Source organism: Gallus gallus, chromosome 1 (genome assembly GCF_016699485.2).
Source record: "Gallus gallus isolate bGalGal1 chromosome 1, bGalGal1.mat.broiler.GRCg7b, whole genome shotgun sequence".
In the NCBI taxonomy this organism is placed as follows: domain Eukaryota; kingdom Metazoa; phylum Chordata; class Aves; order Galliformes; family Phasianidae; genus Gallus; species Gallus gallus.
Window position 1 is genome coordinate 57,925,219 of NC_052532.1, and position 18,420 is coordinate 57,943,638.

The following is an 18,420-nucleotide window of genomic DNA, read 5'->3' on the forward strand; positions in this document are numbered from 1 at the left end:
CAATGTGAATAAAAGAACAGTAGCATCTGGCCTGCAGCAAGCCAAAGAGACAGCAGGTATGTTTAAAAAATGATGCTAAAACAGCAGAAATATCATGAGACTGTGGTCCCTTTTGCTCACATTGCAGGTCCAAAGCATTCAAGAAAGAGAGTGATAGAGTCGACAGATGCTTATGTGAAAGAAACCAGGAGACAGAAACTGATGTCTTAGTGAAGCAAGGCCTGCTTGGAGATCAGACATATTGCCTTAGAATTGCACATAGGGTTGGACTTCTGGAGAAGGTTGAACCTGCAGTCAGCATGGAGCAGCTTCTATCCAGTGTGATGGCAGTCCTGGTGTAAGCAATGAAAATATCTCCAAAAGTAATTCCTAGTACTGTCCACCATTGCTCAAGAGACAGCCACAACCTAGACCTGCACTTGCCTTAACTGATTTATTCTTTAAAAAGGATATGCATGATGTGAAATAATGCCTCTCTAGCCTTGAACTTTTGTAACGTCAGCATTACATACAGAGATAATTGAACCAAAGATCCTCTTCCAAGTCATCATAAGCTGAGATATGGAGTGAACCATCAGAGGTTTGTAACAATTATCTAATTTAGGAAAAGGGAAAATAAATACAGCCTCTGCTGAAGAGCCCATTACTTTGTTTTGTTTTGTTTTGTTTTTTTCCTTTCTTCAAGACCTTTCTGGTCTGATATCTGATCTCTCAACTGTGCCACACTCATGCCCTTTCTAGTGCAAAAGGGATGAGTTTCTGGCCAGCTTATCTGCCTGTCCCACCATCTAGAGCACCTTTGACTTTTCCTTATAAATGCCAAATCATTAAAGTTAGAGGTGGGAAGATATGTCACATGAGTTAAGTAAACACATGCAAACATACTAAATTCTCAGTGCTGAACACAAAATACTTAACAGAATCTCTTGACCTTGATATGTTCATTCAATCTATTAATCAGACTCCTAAATTTAGCACACTTACAGATGGACAATTCAAAACACAGGGGAAAAATATGCATTGGACTATTATTGACAATTAACAGATTGTTCAGCATTGTTTTATACTTTTTTTTTTTTTCCCAGTGATCTGAAAACAAAAGAGACCATGAGCTGTTTGATGGCAGCAGTGTCCAGTTATCACCTAGGACTGAGAGAATGGCTGTTCTCAGAAAAGCTTGTCTGTTTTGAAGTTTAAAAAAAATCCTCCATATTTCAAGTGAATAGGAATCAATTATTTACTGCTGTTTTCCACGTAGAAGCCTACCAATTACGTCCACATAAAAAACATTTATTTTGACATTACATTCCATCATACTAAGCCTGATCAAATGAGTTGCTTGCAAACAAATTTCTTCACTACAGATCCAAAGAATCTCAGAAATATTGTGGTTGGAAGTGACCTCTGGAGATCCTCTAGTCCAGCATCCTGCTAAAGCAGATCACCCAGAGTAAGGTTGTGCAGGAAAGCTTGTGTTGTGCTCATAGCAATCCATTGTGAGCACTTGGTATAAAAGGCAAGCCTGACATAGAGGTTGCCACTGATTCTCAGTGCATCCAAACCTGAACAGTCAAAAAAGTGTCTCTTTAAGTTTCAGAAAGTATAAACAGTTCACAGAAGATGGACTGTTGTGGAAATAGTAAATGTGTAATTTTTATTTTCCCAAATATATCACTTTCACAGCGAAAAGCCACTGAATGATGGAGGGTGGTGGAGGCTCAGACTGGTGCCCAGATATGTGAAGTGATGGACTGTGAGGCCTCTGACAAAGGCTGTGACATCAGTGAGAGATGGCTGTGATCTAATTAACCTTCACTATATAAATTTGGTCACCAGCAGAGTTCAGAGTGGGCTTGTGCCTGGACTCTAGTTGATCATATATGCAGGACTTGGATCGCTGAATGAGGACTTAGTTGGGTTGTGCTGTGGGGCTGCTCAGTGCCCATTCCACAGCATCACCAGCATTTCCCTGATCCTGCCTGGCTCAGGCAACTGAGCCAAGCATGGTGCTCTTGTAGCAGCAGAAATGAGTGGTATGGGGGCACAGTCCCAAGAGTGGTTGTCAACAAGCAAAACAGTACCTCTAAGTGTGACTGGGATTTTCAGGTGATCTCGTAAATCACTGACTCAAAGATTTAAACAACAGATGATGCCATTTGTCTGGGTTGTCCCTTTTCAAAGAATGATGAGAAGTTCATGCTGAAAGGAAGAGGTGCATGGAAGAGGAAGAAGTAAAAAGAAAGAACGCAAATGAAGAATACTCTGTTTTCAGATTCATTCTGACTGGAGAAGAAAAAATTTAAAAAGATTGAAATTCAAGAAAGAAATCTTAAGATAGAAACTTTCAGCATAGCCTTGCTGAAAAAGACCTGGAGGTACTGGTGGATGGCAAGCTGGACATGAGCCGGCAATGTGCCCTTGAAGCCCAGAAAGCCAACCACATCCTGAGCATGGCTAGCAGGGCGAGGGAGGTGATCCTGCCCTTCTGCTCTGCACTGGTGAGACCTCACCCGGAGTACTATGTCCAGATGTGGAGTCCTCAGTACAGGAGAGACATAGAACTATTGGAGTGTGTCAAGAGAGGAGTCACAAAAATGATCCCAGGGATGGAACTCCACCCCAGTGAGGACAGGCTGAGAGAGCTGGGGCTGTTCAGCCTGAAAAAGAAAAGGCTGTGAGGAGCCCTGATAGTGGCCTTTCAATATCTAAAGGGGAGCTACAGAAAAGAAGGGGACAGACTCTTTAGCAGGGTCTGTTGTGATAGAACAGGAGGAAATGGCTTCAAGCTTAAAGAGAGGAGATTTAGGTTAGGCATAAGGAAAAAGTTCTTCACAGTGAGGCTGGTGAGGCACTGAAACAGGTTGCTCAGAGATATGGTTAATGCCTTGTTCCTGACGACTTTCAAGACAAGTCTGGATTAGGCCCTGGGCAACCTGATCTAGCTGTGGTATTTATCGCAGAGGAGCTGGACTAGGAGACCTTTAAAAGTCCGTTCCAACTCTAAGGAGTCTATGATTCCGTGATCAGATCATACTGGAGCAACTGAGTGCAGACGGGCTCCTGATGAGAAGCTATCTTGTTTTAACACCTCTCTTCTCCCTCCTTTCATGTATCTCTCCTGATCACCCATTAGGACCCAGCTTGCCAAACCCTGCTATCAGAGGAAACATGTTGCCAACTGACAAGGACTGGATTAGACTCCTGAGGCTGCTCTTAAGCACCCAGAGGGGTTCACTCCAGAGCAACAGGAGGTCTGCACTCAGGATGCATGTTAATCCTCTCAGATCGTGGCAGGGAAGTTCGGGTTGAGCAGAAGATAACAGTCTTTAAATTGCTTTTGCCTGCATGCACAAGATGAAGCTATGCACTCTTTTAGTATCCATAATGCAGTGAAATTAGAGTGGAATGTTCACACTCTGAATGTCTGCCCTACACATGCCTATGGCTGATCATTGCAGCAGAGTAGAATGGGTTAAACCAGGATGCAGGAGAGAGTTGGCATGACGACTGCAGAAGTCTTATATGTGGCCTGTGCAATAACTAATCATTACATAGTAAGGGGCAATAATTATTTCTTAATGCTGCACTGCAGGATCTAGCTTCGTAGCAGAGAGCAGTACACTGAAGGGATGAGATGCTTGCAAATGCAACACAAATGAATAAATTGGTGCAATTCCTGTCACAGAAGTCCCAGTGGACCTTCCAAATAGTAAAAATGCATCATCTTTATTTAATTAATATCTGTTTTCTTACTGTGTGTTCAGATACAAAAATTTCTTCCTTCCTGGATGTTTTTTTTTGTTTTTTTCTTGGTTTCTGAAGCAGTAGAATGCATTACATTGAACACTGATACTGAACACTTTCTTGTTGTAAAATAAACTTATAATAATTTAACAAAAACAAACAACAATAACAACAAAAACAAGAGTGTATTTCTGTGTTTTCCTCTTTGTTTTCATTCCTGAGTGAACAACATTGTCATAGGGTTAGTAAGCAATACTTATGACAGCCATATTTTCCCTTGAGGGAAAGGGATAAAGAAGTTTTTGTGATTGTTCTATCTACCATAACTGAACACACAATCAGGAATTTTTAGTATTCCCTCATTTTAAAACTTAGCACAGCATCTAAAACATACAAGAAAATTCAGGAAATGCATTTCTCTTTTGCTGCTTTGCTGTAGGTATGTGTTTTCCCATCATTCTTAGCGCAGAATCATTACATCTTCAACTGGTCTTGTTTGCTGAACTGTAGAGAAACTTGGCCACCACACGAAGTTAAGCTTTCCCTTTTTCCCTTCTATCTCCTTTCTTTCTGCAAAAGAAACTGTCTCAACATCACTTGTGCAAGCTAGCTGTACTGTGAGGGAATTTATCATATGCTGACCTGCATTATATATTGATTTACATTATTGATTTGATTTATAAACTTATTGACAAGTGTGTTGAGGAAACCACCAAAATGAAATGGGTCAGGGAAAGAAAAAAAAAAAATCAGATTGGGTGATTGATTATGGACACAATTAACTTTCAGACAGGAAAGGTTGCTTAGTAGTGTGAAATTGCTAGAAACAGTGTTTTTCTCAACCAGGCCTGGAAAAAGAATAATGTATATCCCCAGGCCTTGCTTCTTTCCCTTGTCGTTTTTTTTCTTTCTTTTTTTTTCCCCAGAATTATGTAGAAAATGCCACTGAAATATTCATCCAGAGAAAAATTTCAACTCACTGGAGCTTGCCATAGCTCTATAGCTTGCCATAGCATTATATGTTTTCTGTCTATAAAGTTGCCCACGAGCTTCTAAAACTCAGAAAAACTTCCTCCAGAACAAAATGCAATGCTATTTTGTGTGGTGTGGGCCCAGCTCTTCTTTTTGCCTTCAGTGTTTTTCAGTCATCTCTATGTATATAAAACAGCTTGAAACATAGCCCAAGCAGAGCCACAGTATTTTATAGTCTTGTGGGCAGCAAGGAAATAAATTCAGTTCCAGAATGGAACCAAGCCCACGCTTTTCTTAAGAGATTTATTTTGTTTTGCTTGTTAAAGATTTTGGCTTAAAGTTAAAAATATTGTACCTAAACTTGGATTTCTAAAGCGATAGCCAAAACCAAACAGTAACATCTTGATTTTTAAGCTAGTAAAGAACACAGAAATAATTTTTACAGTTGTCCAACGACAAATGTGGGGGCCTAAGCTATTATGAGCTTGGAAATCTAATTTTAACCCTGCTGTTGTGTGGGTTTCTTCATAAACAGAAATCTTGGCTTTTCTGCCCGTCTCAAAGCTGTTCAGCTCACCTTTAATTTCATGCCTTTAAACTGGCACTTAGTTGCAGTATGGAGCAATCCCATATAGGTGAAAAGAACAGTGTTTTCATTTCCACAGGACCATGACCATAGTTACTCTAACCTAGAGAGTTTTGCAATGAAGCCCTGACCTCTTGTTTTCAGATATAAAAGATATCAGTAAAGGAGAGATGGAGAGATCATCTTCAGGAAGTACCTCCTTCATCATAGCCTTAATTTTCCATTCTGTGAACTTTGTGATTTTTTTTTTTTTTGACTCACTCATTAAAAAACTATTGTCTAAGCATACAAAATAATGCAGAGTTTTGAGAAGACTGATTTTGGATCTTTCAAGTGAAAAATAATTTCTCCTTTGGTATTTGGGAGGCATTACCTCTTCTCTAATGAAGTAAAAAACTATATACATGCAACTACCGAAGGAGACATTTTCCTATTATGTATAAATGGATGCAAAAGTCTCTGTGCTTATCGTCTCCTTTATAATTTTTGGTGTGTGAAAAGCTGTTTGTTCCAGGTTACTTACTGGAAACAGAAAAGTGATAGAGAAGAGAGATTATTAGCAGAGCCGTAACACATTTTCCCTTTGCTAACCCACTGTTCCCCTATAAAGGCAATCTGTGTAAAGGGAACACAAAGACATTAAGCTGAAAGAATTGAGTCCGCAAGAAATTGATCTCAGTCTCTTATATCAGAGTTACAGACAGGGGGGTAGGAAAACACATTCTGTAACTAGCATTCAGATCTGCCTGGAAACCACATGTATATTAAAATTCTCCAACTGTTACAATGGACAAATAAAAAGTCTTTGAATTTTTTTGTAAGAGGTATTTCTAGGGATCCAGGAGTTAATTAAACTAATCTTCAACGTGTCTTGTGTTTGTTTTGATAAGTGCCTAGCCAAGAAAGGCAATAAATTTCTAGTGAGTAGCACAAGTAAAACAGTTTGAGAACTGCCCAATGGAGACATCCATCCTGAAAACTTGAAGTGATTCTTTGAATACAAGAGTGGCTGTCATTAAACCGTCTTTCTCGCTGTCCTGTCTCCAAAGTGGCCAGGAGCAAAGAGCTCGTGAAAGGAAAAAACATATAGTGGAACCACTACAGCATACTTTTATTGGGTTGAAACAATTGGTGATCCTGTGGGTTTATTTGGATCACAAAGCAGTTGATAATAGAGGTGTGTTTTTCAGTATTCTGTCCAGTTTTATTATTTTTTTACTCATTTATACTTTCGAAATCTGTAAAATAATATAGGATGAAAAATACCACAGCTCAACAACACTGATTTTTAAACTCACACCTGTTAAGTTCCACCTGAGAGTTCTGGGTCTTGTACTGTGAAAGAGCTTTAATAGTCCCTTACTCATCTTCTCCATTTCTTTCACAAATGCTTAGGCCAACACGTGTTCCTCATCAGTCGCATTATTTCTGGGATGACAAGTCCTAGCCTATTGAACATCTCTTTGAAGGCTAGTAATTCTCATCATGTTTATCACCTTCCTGTGTATCTTACCAAGTTGCTCTGTACCCCTGTGACAGTATCATGGGCAGAGTTCTTCTCTTGAGGAGTATAAAGTGATCTTTTATGTACTCACTCTAGATAGAGGCTGCAGAGAGAAAATGCATGTGTCGTTACTTGTACCAAGAACCCCCAGGTGTGAGTGGAAAGGATCTTGCTACCCACAGAAGAAAAATTTTAGATCTGTGTTATAAGCTTATGATTTTTTAAAGTGCTGAGAAGAAACCAAATGTTTGAAAGAGGTGATATCTTCAAATTATTTCAACGAATGCTCAGATTTGGGTAAAGTTCCTCAATGCATGCTGTTACATAAGTGCTGCCAAATTAAACAAATCTAAAGAAAGGCAGACAAAGCATGGGAGAATGCAGGTGTTATTTTATACAATTTCCACTTGAGTGTCTGAGGCACAGGAGGTTGCTGGTTTTGTCCATGGCCACATCAGCAATCTGCAGTGAAGCTAACAATTCAGCATTGTCACCATTGCCCAGAAGATATAACAACATAATTGCTCCTTCTCCTCTTTTGTTATGTGTCATTCACACTTCTCACTTTAATTGTAAAAGAGACTATAAAGAAAATAATGTGGGCTATTTATTGTCAAATTTGCCATTCAAAAGAAGCCAGATATTTTGCATTTCCTAGTGCTCCAAAGAAAGCAATACAGAGTCTCCATGCTAAAGAAAGAAAGTTAAAAGCTTTCTTCAGTCAAAAAGGCCAAATGGTTTTCTTCATCTTTGTTCTTTACGCTTTTCTGCTTTTCTTCTTCTTTCTAATTGTGTATATGTATATATATATGCGCTTTTTTTTTTCCCACTTTACTGAATTGCATTGCAAAATGAATAATAACACTGAGATACTCCTTGCAGGGAACTGTTTCTGATGTCAAAATCTTTCAGTAAAGATCTCTACATTTACTCCCAGTGGATAAGATAGTGAAAATGGCTTGCAGACATCAAACAGACATTTTTAATGAGAATTTAGCAGTGAGCCCTTCATATGTTCTTTCCTTCTAGTGACAGCTAAGTATACTGGCTATCAAAATTGTAAAAAGCAGAGGGGTAACTAGTGTTACCTTCCTTATTATCTGCCTTTCCTTATATTTAAGAGCCTTAGTTTAAGGGAGAAACTTTAGAACTAATGTGTCCTGTTCATATCTTCACTGATAGGGCTTAAGGTCAAGTATGAGTAGTCATGGAATTACCAGGTTAAATATAGCACTTTGTTTGGTGATGGTCGCTTTTCATGTCACTCATATTCTGACAGCTTTCATCAGCTGAGAATTCACTGTTAGAAAAGTAAAATTAGTGTGGGTGAAAGATGCCAGCAACAGATCAGGAGATCACTTTTCAGCTTAGTCTCAGCATGGAAAAGCAAATATCAGAGAAGGCATCTAACTGCTAGTCCCCCTCTCCTAAAATCTAATATTCCCCTGCCACTGTAATTTGGGAATAAAACTCGCCAACCCAAATGACAGGTTAGAAAGCTGACATTACTTTATTGCAGCACTGGGTGCATGGGGGATCACTCCCTCCTAGCATGTACACCCACAACTGAAAGCACACAGATTTTATACATTTTAACATATGAATATTCATACAATTTCTATGAAGTTCCTTCCTATCCCTAGAATTGCTGTATGTATTAAAATTTCATACTGCTCATGTGCTCTGTTAATTTGGGGTTCTGGTGAGGGGTCTTTGGTGGTTGTAACCAGGCAAAAGGTCGTGTGTTACATAAGCCAGGTCCCATATATGCTCAGAAACTTATTTACAAAAAATATGACTGTTGGCTAAGTTTTTAATTACACATTGTTATCTTCAAAATTTTTAACCCTACTTGACACCAACTATGTTGAAAACACTCAAAGCTGAGTCTGGGATATGTATGAAGAGAAATCAAAAAGGCAACTAAGTCCAATAAAGTAGTAATCATGGATGACTTCACTCACTTGTACATTAGTAGGTCAACTGGTACAAATAGATTAGAAAAAAAAAATATATAGGTGATTTATAGAATAACTGGAGTACAAAATAGTACATATTCTTAGCTTAGTCTTAAGTAGCTGGAGAAATGATGCAGCCAGGCCACCAAGTAGTAATGAACTGATTAGTATATTAAGAGTGACATTAAAACTGACTATAATTAGTGAATGGCTTAAAAGAGCACTGGAGGCAAAAACAAAATAGAAAAAATAGAAAAAGACAAAAGAAAAGTAAGGAAAAGTAAAATCTATGGTTTCAAATCAACAGAGATATTAACAACCAGTTTCTGATTCAAGGAAGTCATGCAGAAAGCAAACTGAAAGACAAGAGAGGGAAAAAATGTTTTTGTGAAATGTTTAGAACCATGGTGCTGTTTGAACCAAGCAAATAGCTTTACTTCAGCTCTAGTGGAGTCCCCAGAGAAGAAAGAGAGAGAAATTGTAATGAAAAATGAACAAAATGTCATCTATAAGTGAAGAGGTCTAAGGATGCACTGAGAAGAGTTAGTGGAGGGGGGAAACTGCAGGACATTTCTGAAGGATCTTAAATTCACTGTGTTTGGGAGGGAGCCAATTGACTCTATTGGGCATTCAGGAGGTAATGGGAAAAAATAATGGTCAAAAAGACATACAGAATTTCTAAATGATCTGTTGGGACAAGCTTCCACACCAACAATGCCGTGCAAATGTTCACCCTGGACCTATTTTTTTTTTCAAGACAGGAAACGACATGAGCTGTCAGAATGTGAAATGTTGAAAGGGGAACAAACTGATAAACTAAACAGCAGCATGCCACAAGGATCTCGTGGTTATATATGTGAAGGTTTGGAAGGCATTTGAAAATGGAGTGAATGAGCTGATAGCAAAAATATGCAAGCTGTTCTTGAAGCAAGATATACTACAGAAAGATTAAAGTGTAACAACTAGCATACCTATCTTTAGGACAAGAGATCCTAGGTATTATATAATGAAAAGTCTTATTTCAATTCCAGATATATTTACTGAAATTAATAAAAACTGGAATTAAATACAGGAGAGGAAAATATCAGCCTGTTTCCAATAAGATGTTGCATGTTCTGTATATTCTTTGAAATATCAAGTGAACAGACAAGGAAATATAACCAAATAAATACATATATATGTGAATATATGTCTTATTAAATTATTTGAGAGATTCCCTTTGAAAAAATTAAGTCATTATAAAGTTAGTATTTTATTATTACAACTTAGAAACTATCTAGGAGAGAGAAAGGAGAAACTACATATGAATTATAAATTTTCACTCCAAAAGATTTTAGAAGATGGGCTGTCCATGATTCTGTACCAAGTATATCAAGTTTACTGAAATTGTTGCTGTTAGAAAAAGTAAGGATTGAAGCATTTCAGAGTGCACGAATTAAGCTGGGTTAGCTTGGGCATTCTGACAGCAAATAGAAATAAGTGTTGACTGATTCAAAACAAACATGGGTGGAGTAAAACACAAAGAAACTTTCTGATTACTTAAGGAAGGATCTTGACATAACTGTGAACAATTCACTGACAAAATCTGTTTAATCACGGCAGCAATCAAAAAAGGCAAAAAGTCAACGAATAAAAACAAATGGAGTAAAAATGCCAATATGAAACCTGTGTGAGTGTATAGTCTTGATCTGGAAAATAGTGTCCACTTGGTTAATCCATCAGTGAAAAAGGAGATGGAAGAATTGGTAGTTTTAAGACATGCAGAGTCACTGGGAAGCTTGGAATTGTCTAAGTGAGAGAAGAAAAGAGCTAGAAGGTTCGAGGCTGAGAAAATTAATGTCTCTTAAACAATGAACTGAGTTCTCCAATTGGCTTTTTCACATTGTATAACAGAGAGGTAATGATAGCACTGAAGGACAATTAATTCAAATAGATCAAAATTTATTTAGAGTGTGATTTTCCCAAGAAAGTATGTAATTAACCTACTGAACTCACTCCTGCATGCTATCACTGAGGTAGCAAGCTAACTGAGAGGTAAAACCGTACTATCTGTTTATCTGTCTCGCAAGAATATCTGCAGTTTGTATAGAACTAGTCGAGACTTCCATTTGATGGGGAAGGTGGGTATCAGTTTTAATTTGGAAGTGGTTTTGGAGCAGCAAGTAACCACAAATTGGTGTGTATTAAGAAAACATTTAACTTAAGGACAGGAAATTTATCTAGTATGGCATTTTCTGCGCCTTCCTCTGAAACATGTGGTAAAGGGCATTGACAGAGACATAATACTGGACAAGACAAAATGCCTATCTCATCCAACACTGCAATGATTATGTTCTAACGTTCTTTAACTGAATGACTGATGCCTTTTTGAATAGAACAAAAATGAGTAATGATAACAAATAACACAACTCCATTAATTATTCATGCTAATGTTCATGAAACTTTTGAGATGTATGAATATTTTCATGAATAAATCATTGGTTACCCACTTGTACAAAATGACCCCAGAAATCATAGTGGAATGAGGTTGTGGCCATTATTCATTAACAAATTTGCAAATCATTTTTGATATATGACCTCCCTAGTTTCTAATTGGCTAAATATGAGATAGATGAGTATAAAATAGTCTTCAGTCTATTTAGTATTGCAATGCTAAGGGAAAATTTCTCAGGTAACTATGAAATGCAACTGCTGACTGCAACCGAAACTCATTTCTTATGGACAAATTGTGCTATATTTTTTTCTTCCAGGCTGGAATGGATTCTAAAAATGAAGGGTCTGATATTTGTAGTTTGCAGATCACAGCAAAAGAGCTTTATATGTTCAAACTACCTAAGCCAGAGAAATAAGGAAGATAATTATTTTACATGACTAAGTTTGTTTTATCTCCTTGTTTTCCAACACTAATTTTCACAATGATTTAGAAGAATGATCACTCTCAAAACAAACAAACAAAGAAAGAAAAATCCCACACCTGCCCACAGTTTGTTCCGTGCTTTTTAAGAGGGTGAGGAAAACCTTGGAGATGCCGGTTTACATAAATTATCACCTCTCTGTGTTGTGGCTTATATTACAGATCTATATTGCCAACATTTTCAGAGGTGTTCCACCCTATTCCCAGTGTCCATTATCACATTGCATTTCCCTTTCAGCAGAGTCTGACGACTCACAGCCATTCCATGAACAGCTGTCAAAACATTGGCATATTCTAATTACAACACTTACTATGTTTCTATGAAAGTTAAATCCTGAACTCCGTTGCACAAGCATAAAACAAAAGTAATTAGAGCTAAGGCAATCACCTTTGATTTGCAAGAGTATAAATGTGATCAGAATCTAGCCCAAGGAGTCAAACAAGGGAGTCAAACAGGACGCCAGAAAGCCCGGGATCCAAGGAGCTTCTTGTCAAAAGGAAAATAGGCAGAAGGCACTCAGCTAATTAGCTGGCCCAAAGTGATGATACGTTTCATTCTGTCATTATCATTTTCTTAAAAATGAATACATGAAGCACATGGACTACTGAAATCCCACTGTGTATTTAAGTTTCAGTGACAGGCATTCTTTAGGAAGTGCTTGATAGAAATGAGATAAAACTCACTTCACTCTGTCCCACCCTCTTGGGACTTAAAATTGTGTTATATGAGAGATGTCTCTTTGAAACTTCTGCTGATACATATCTTTCTGCACAGGGAATCGACAGTGTTAGATGCAGGTAATGATATAGCTTTAAAGTTAAAATAATCAGCAGCTCCACAGCCTAAAAGCATTTAAGTGGAAACAAGCGCTGGGGCTATGGGAGAAGGATGCAACCTTTTAATACAATTTCAGGGATGCCCTCATCTTTTAATTCTGCACATTTGTTTAGGGAGATGTAGACAGTCAGTGAGATAAGTGAATAAGCAATCCTCATTCTGTTTAGTATAGAATGGGAATGCAACCTACTAGGCACAAGAGATTGGCATTCAGCTGGTGGGACAAGGACAGGCAAGTAGATAACGTCCAGCTTATCTTGGGCAGATTGAACTCAGGAAATGCTATGGAGATCCTGGCAAAACTGAACACTGTCAAAATACAGGAACTGGTGAAGGCAGAGGTGGAGGGTGCTAATTGTCTCATTTAGTGACAGCTTTTTTTTTTTTTTTTTTTTTTTTTTTAGTTCTCTGTGCTTGGTCCTCTGCGCAGCTTGGTTCCTAGAGAAGGGAATCTGGACTCAGATTTAACAGGGCTTGAAATGCTACCATCCAGTGTAAGCATTTTTAAGGCTACAAGCATTTATGAAAAAGTTATTCCTGTCATTCATATGAGCTGGATTTAAGCCCCTTCAGCTTTTCTTAGACTGATTACCCTTACTCACTCATCCACCTATCCAAAGAGCCCATACAAGGTCAGGGCAGTACTTTCACAAGTGAGTAATCCTTTTCCATGCCTTCAAATCTCCAACCATTAGCTGCAAGTTGCTGCAAGCTGTGCAGATCAAACTATAGTACAAAATATGTGAATTAATGTTTCTGGCCCTAATTTCTTCCTATCAAATCCTCTATAGTTTAACCCTCCCCATGGAACCTTCAGTGTTAGGCTGGGCATGACAGAACCAGGGTCAGCTGTACCCCAACCTGCCTTTTTTTTTTGCACGTTGAGATTTAGAAGATGGAGTAGAAGGCTGGAAATAGACACTGGGTGAAATGCCCTCCTTTTGTATCATTTCTTTTTCTCTGTCCTCTATAATTTTTTACCGTGCTTTCCTTCCCCCGCACCCGGGATGCTCTCCTTTGCCTGCCTCTGGCACTAGAGGGCGCAGAAATCTGGGCTTTGAACTGGAAATCCAACTCTCCACAGACCCCTACTTTTCTTTAAATTGCACTCAACTTTCAAAGAGGTTTTGATTTCAGAGGAAGGGAATCTACTTCATTATTACTGGTTTGTGTGCATTTCCCATGTTGTATTGCTATGGAAACAGGACCAGAACATAACTGTTTTGCATGTAGGTCATGATATTAATGGAGCAGAGGAAGCCTGGGTGAATAGGTGAGTGTGTTACAGAAGCAAAATGGGGCAGAGCAATTATTTTAGACTATATTGACAACAGTGGGGTATTTCACAGTAGATCACCTCACAAGACTAGTGAATTAGAGACCTGATGATGATGAAAGATCCAAGCATGTGGAGCAACTGAGAGCCATGAAACGTACACAGAGACTCTGCTCAGGGGTGGAAAAAAAAGCCACCTAAATGACAGTGCAAGCAAAAACAAACAAACAAACCAAACACACTTTAATTCATAGATGCAGTTATTCAGCAGTGGCTGGTTTTCCCCTTTCTGCAACTTGGCCTCCTTCTGAGGCAGTGACATGGAACAGCATGACTGCCATCCGTTCCATCTCCTCAGGACACTCCTGATTATGGGCGATTCAGATCTCCCAAGCTCTGGCCAAGTTCAGAGTTACAAGTGGGTCTGCTATTTCCCAAGATCTTGGTTTTCGATCAGAGTAGATTATGACCTTTTCTTTTTATTATTTCACTTTCACTCCAAAATAACTGAAGTGGGACAAGTCCAGATCACCTTCCCATGTACTAAACCCTTTTTCCTGGTGGACTACACTGCAGAAATCACTGAGCACTTTGACCAGGCACAGAGAGGGCAGCGCAGCAGGACATGGGCTCGGCAAGCTGGCAAACCTATGGTACGACTTCTCATTCTCCAGATGCAAAAGCAAACAGGGCTGCTTTTGCAATCCAGAGGTCCTGCAAAGGGGAAGCTCAACCAAAGTTATACTCAAAAAGAGCCTAAAGGAGAGAGAGCAGACTCGGTGCAGCATAACACGGTTTATAGACGAGTCATTGAAAACGGCTGGTGTCATAAACTATGTAATTGAGGCTGGCATGTATTTAGACAGAGCTGAGATTGCAGGCAGTGCAATACCATAAAAGCAGACAGAGTGCCTACTCCTAATCTCCTCTATTAAGCTTCCTTATTGACAGTCTCTTAAAAAAACATGCATACAAACAAAAAAAAACCCACAACTGCTAAAACTCACTGTCAAGCAAAGGTTGACCCCTCTTTTTTATTTCCTCTCACCCTTTTCTCTAATGCAAGGGAAAGATGTGCAAACAGACTGGTTGACACATAAGTGGGAGACGTACTTCTCTGGCTGAATTTGCAGCAAGAAATACCCCTCTCCCCATCTGCCCTTTCCAGTTGAAGAAAAAAGAGATTGCCTAAAGGAACTTAAAGGACTTGAAGAAAAATATGAATAAGAAGAGCTTTTCTAGATTGTGGGGAAAGTCTTCTGCCCATTCTCCACCGAAGGGGTGGAAGGATCAGCTGGAGGCACATGGGAAGGTCCTACACGCCTGGCGGCTCTGCGGGACCCCAGGTGAACGACAGCCTCCCCACCGAGAGTGAAGGAGCTCTTGGAAGAAACTCGCCGGTGGGGCAGGGCAGCACTTTGGCCCTTCGGAGCCCCGGAAATGGCTGGACTTTGAGGGGGGGACCTAGACCACAGCTCCCGGAGCAGACCGGGAGGCATTCTTGTTCCCGCTGCCTGAGCAGCTCCCTCTCGAGGCTCTCTCCTCCCGGCCGCAGGAGCCCCGTGGCGGCGGCCCGAAGCAGAGGGAGCCCGGAGGAGCAGCCGGGACCGGCTCAGACCTCGCAGGAAAATCAGTCGGGCCGTGGTAGCGGGTAGCGCTGAGCCCGACCCGGGAGCATCCTCACCGACTCCCCTGGATTCACCGGGGACCGGACCCCAGGGCACGGACCCAGAAAAGTGAGGTCGGAACCGGGGAAACCCCCTGTCTTCCTCGCCTCTGGCGGCACCCTACGTCCGCTCTTCCTCCCCCCTCCCCCCGCCCTGAGGCCACGGGGATGGGCGCTGACTCTGAACAGATGCACGGTCCCTAGGAGGGGTGCTGAGGGCGAGGAACCGCACTGGCACGGAAGAAGCCTCCTTTTCCTATTGCCCCTTGAAAGGGCAGGGATGCCCCGGCTTCGTCTCTGCCCTCCCCACTCCTAGGGCAGGCTCCGCTCCCAGCTCCCGAGGACATTTTGCAGAAGTCACCGGCAAACATGTCACAGTGAGATTTGGGAAGTGTAGCCCAGGAGATGTCCCTGTGTCGGAACGCAGCATTTACATTATTAAAAGAAAAGAAAAAAAACCCACAACAAAAAACAAAAACAAAAATAAACCAACTTAAGAAGCGCTTGGTAAATGTGAAGATTTCCCTAAATCGGGTTACCGCGTCTCTCCTTCCTGGCTGTACCATTTAGCCTCGGATCCGGGATGAGTATCACAGCTGTAACTCAGCAGAGGAAAGCTCTGCCGGGGCTCTGTCGTCTCTCCCCTCTCTCCCAGCCCCCGATGACCGCACCGCGATGGACCCTTTCACCAAAAGTTTCCCCATGTTTTGCTCTGCTCCTTCTATCACGAAACAAAACGTAAGGTCGTTTCTTGGACATTATTTTCCTGGCGGGAGCTTTCCTATGACAGCAGCAGACGAAACTGTAGGTGCGGCGAGGAAGGGGAGGAGGGTAGAAGGCGAGAAAGAAGGGTGGGGGGAAAGAAGACTAAAATAAAGACTGAAAGAACAAGAAAAAAGGAAGAGGAAGGAAAAGAGAGAGAGAGAGAGGAAACGTCAATGAAAAAGCGAAGCTTTCCTACCTGTGATCCAATCACCAGAAGTTGCATCCCATCCCGCGGCAAGCGGCTCTCTGCGAGCGGCGGCTGCGGAGTGGCCCCGGCTCTGGCGGCAGAGGCATGCGAGCTGCGCGCATCAGCGCCCGCAGGCAGCCGCTTTATCTTTCTCTTCCATATCTTCCAAGAGGAGGGAGGGGGGTCGAGGGGGGGGAGAGGTGGGGGGGGGGGGGAGGAAGACAGATTACTTGGTGCCGTGGTAATGAGGGGAAAGAATAACAGTTGAGACGCATTAAACGAGAGGTGGCATTGTCCGGGTTGATGGAGTTTTTGTCTCTCCCTCGCTCGCTCTCTCCCTCCCACATGCGCAGGCACTCACACACACGCACACACCACACTCTCTCCGTGGCACTGGCCCTTGGGAGTCTGCTCCATCTCAGCCAAGTTCAGCTTTTAAATACATATGTATGTATGTACGCGCATACACACACACATATATACACAGAGCTATCAAACCTAGCTTAAAGATTTAGACAGATCTGGAGAATTTAAAAATAGCGGATACTGGGACTCATAAGTGAGCCGATGATAATTCATATTTCCCCGAAGCGCTCCTAAGGAAACGAGGACAGGCTGCCACCTTCATGAGGGTTAGCAGCAAGGAGGAGATCGGGGTGCCCAGATGAGCATCTCACAGTGCTGGTGGCTGTGAGGCTGTGGGTCCGGGTGCTGAGTGCTGTGTGTGGGTGTGCGAGCACCAAGTAGGCTCGATTAGCTGCAATGGGCAGGCAATTTCTGCAGAGAACATTTACAGTTTTCTTTCAATATGACAGGATTAGTTGCTGTTGAAGGCTCTCCTCCAATAAGATCAGCACTGCTCTCTGATTTGGTGGCTTTGCTGAATAGAAATTACTGATTCTTGTTATCTCTCAACGCACTCTCTCCTCTTCCTCATCAGACACTCCCCTCTTCCTCATCAGAAGTCTTTATCTACAATTTGCATATCTGAACAGATGTTTTATTTTTTTATTTTTGGTTACGTCTTCCCCCTTTTTTCAGCTCAAAACTCACCACTTTATTTCTGTTTTTTTTTTTTTCTTTTCTTTTTTTCCTTTTTGTGATAGCCCTAAGTCTCAATTGATACATGGGAGGAGGAAGAGCGAAAGAGATCTGGGTTTTAGATTATTGCAGTCACCGGAGTCTCTGTGCGCTGTGGGGAAAATGTACTAAATCCAGTTTAGTTTTTTAAACTGATTATTGTGCTGAAATATTCATGGGATGTTGCTTTCCCGGCACAATGACAAACCAATTAGGGGAAAGAGATGCATTTTGTGAACAACAGTTAATTCTCCTCGGGTGCAAAGCACTCCCTTTTAATTAATAGTATTATTAATAGAGAAGTATTTACTTTGCTTAAGGGAACTTGTGGGTTCCATGGAAATAATCTAGATCTAAACATCACGTTTGTTTTGTCTTTGATCTGGACCAGAATGGATATGTGGGCTGGGGTGGTGTTTTTACTTTCCTAAGACTCAGGGCTGCTGGGGTGGCAAACAGAAGAAGGAAGTTTGTTTGATCTATAGCATGAAGAGGGCAGAGGTGGAGAACAAAGAGGAGAGAGGGGAGCACCCTATGAAGGTGACCCCAGTTTCTGTTTGAGTGCTGCATGCACTGCCTTCCTCACCCCAGCTCCCTTCTTGAAGGACCACTGGATGCACTGCCCACTAACTCCTCTCCTCTCCAACCTTCCCCTTTGCTTTGAAGAAGTTATTTCTTGTAATGGGTTTGCTCTGAGCAGAGAAGCTGCATAGAGTACTGGCAGATGTTTAGCTGTTGTTCCTGGATAGATCCCACCATTGGTTTTACCCTCCAAAAGGGTGGTGTGCCTTCAGGGCACCAGGATTCTGGAATTCTCTGCTGTGCCCTGTGGTGAGTGCATATCCTGCCCTGGGTGGCAGGGCTCACCCAAAGACAGAGAGCTCTGCGATCTGAAGACACTCATGTTTCAGTGGTACACAAGTCTGTGTT

At 41.1% G+C, this 18,420-nt stretch overlaps 1 protein-coding gene across 6 annotated transcripts in view; it reads right to left on the reverse strand.

Annotated features, from left to right (window-relative positions):
* CHRM2 (cholinergic receptor muscarinic 2) overlaps window positions 1–16,530 on the reverse strand; it is a 98,750-nt gene extending 82,220 nt beyond the window's left edge. For all 6 annotated transcript variants that reach the window (XM_040697001.2, NM_001030765.2, XM_046939142.1 and 3 more), the window contains exon 1: window positions 16,420–16,530. The gene's annotated coding sequence lies outside the window, so the exon portion shown is untranslated. The remainder of the gene's footprint in view (window positions 1–16,419) is intronic.
* Between the last annotated feature and the right edge of the window lie 1,890 nt (window positions 16,531–18,420).